Source organism: Montipora capricornis, chromosome 5 (genome assembly GCF_036669925.1).
Source record: "Montipora capricornis isolate CH-2021 chromosome 5, ASM3666992v2, whole genome shotgun sequence".
Lineage (NCBI taxonomy): Eukaryota > Metazoa > Cnidaria > Anthozoa > Scleractinia > Acroporidae > Montipora > Montipora capricornis.
Genome location: NC_090887.1, coordinates 29,461,001 through 29,463,500, shown reverse-complemented (window position 1 = coordinate 29,463,500; position 2,500 = coordinate 29,461,001).

Sequence of the window (2,500 nt, the reverse complement as noted above, 5' to 3'; positions counted from 1 at the left end):
AGTGAGATCCATTGATAATTTTGCCTGAAACCATCTGACTGCAAGTTCTCATTCTATGGCATTACAATTTGTATCCGTATATGGCTCTTACTTATGAAGTGTGCATGTTATATCTAAGAGCCCACTGTTGAGTCCAACCTAATTTCTCTTGCAGACAAGTAACATTACAATTAGCGGTGCTAACAACTTTACCAGAGATGACACTTTAGTCTTCTGACATATCAATTGGCCAGATGACCCCACTGCACTCCAAAGAGACCATGCTAATCTCTACACCTGGTGATCGCAGTGACCAAAGTAGTTCAAAGTATCGAAATTCCTCTAGTTGTTGTCCATGGCAGTAGTGGTGGTGGTGGCAGTAGTAGTAGTAGTAGTAGTAGTAGTAGTAGTAGTAGTAGTAGCAGTAGTAGTAGTAGTAGTAGTCTTCGTCCATCACAAAGAAATGGAAACCATCATTGTACTTGTAGGCAGAGGCTCTAACTTACATGTAGGTACCAGAACGAGATACCTTGGGGATTCCCTGCAAAGACTTGCTACGTTATGCCCCCTTTTGCTCTGAAATAGCTACAGAAGCAAATAGAATTCGGACTGTTATTTGAAGAACCTTGAAGATTTTTGATGCTGTGGTCAAGGAGGAGAGGGCTTTCATTTTTTTTTCCAGGCTCTCTCTGGCCCAGCCTAAAACCTACTAGGCTACGTATGCTCCCTCTTCCTTTGCTTGGAGATACTACACATGTAGGAATGTCTTGCGATTAGAGCGTGTTTTACGTGTTACTGGTGCTGAAATAGATGAGCGATGCTTTGCGGTGAACAACAATACAACACAAAGACAAAGATGGCGGACCACAACCTCTAGGACTTTTAGTACAAACAATGCCTAAATGTTTCTTTTTGTTGGGGGGAGGGGGGGGGGGGAACGTTAAACGGAGCTTATCCAGGGTCTCGTGAGTCCTCGGGATCGGGTGTCAGTCAGGGAAGGTTTTATGCTTCAGCTCTTAATTTAAATACACCCTACATGATCTTCATTCTGGGCGAAAGATTCTGCTTCTTCTGTCAACATCTTTACTGCCAACTACCGCTGACTGTCAGTCAAGTAACCTAGTGCTACAAGTGGTGTTTCAAGGGGAGTCCTGTCCTCCTTCAATGCCCGCTTTGTTTGCACCACGTTCTTGTATCGGGGATACTGGGAACCCTCGAGGTCAGATAAACTGGTAAACTGGCCTTGGTCTCACCAGGGCTGTCATCTTTCTTAACACGTTTCCCGCTTTTGATGGTGACTCGACCTGTGGTTTGGTGTTGACTGATTCCAATGGATGGCCGACTGGATTATGTTCCGTAAGTCTTGCACCTCCAAGTATTCCCACTGTTCCTCCTTTTTTTCCAGTCATGTTCCCCTCTAACTTTCCTTTATTCAGGAAAACAAGTCTTTACCATGTCTTTTCCTTCACGTCATCATCTCTGCAAACAACAGTTTTAGCAATCTTTTCCAGATCCTTACATCCTAACGGGCATAAATTGATCTCTATCTGCATTCGAAGATCCTTGGTCTACATCGTAGGTGTTCCCTAGAGCTACGTACGATCCGAAGGCTTGTTTCCTGCGGTAAATTATTGTCGTTCCCTAACTTTCCGACCACGTCAAAAACCCATCCCTAATACACTTCTACATTTCTCCCAAACAGACCCCCAAATGTTGCCGGTGCCGGAGCAGATAAACGATACTTTCCTTTACTTCTCAACTAATTTTCATACATTATTTGTTAACTCGACACATCAGCTGTGCATGCTAGTAGCCTAACAAGATCCAGTTGATTCGAGTATAAATAAAGTTATGAATGTATGTAACAATACAACACAAACATAAAGATGGCCAACCACAATCTCTAGCCTTTTTATTGCCCCCAATGCCTGGGAAGGGAGAGGGAGGGGGGGTCCCGTATTGAAGTTCATAGAAACTGTGCAGAATTTGACTGTAAAAAATACAATCATGAAACCAACTCTTCCAAGCTCGTACAGTCACTGTGTTACGAGCTGGAATAACCAAGAGATGTCCGAGAACAACGCATAAGTGAGTACGATATAAGGCACGCAACAAAAGTATAACAACACGCAGTCACCCATTTTCAGCTATTACTTAATTAGTTTTACGCTGTTAAATTTATATATTAAAGATTAAGTTAAGCAGTTCGTAAATCAAAGCAGGCTTAGTGTCTTTCATGCCCATACAGGTATTGATCTTGATCAACGTCGAACTCCAAGTTCCGCCGACTGTAGAGAACAATTCTTGACTTTCTTGATTCACTGGATTGTTTCCACTCACTGGATTTTCTTTGCACACAAACTCTTACGGAAGACTCTTTCCCTTTTCAGCTATCGTCTCTTTCTTCTCTCCGGATATATCAAAGTCAAAGGTTATATCTCCACCATAGTTGTCGCAATTGATTATAGCTTCATCACAGTATCGCATCCATCTATCACGGCCGGCCATGAGGTTAATCCCC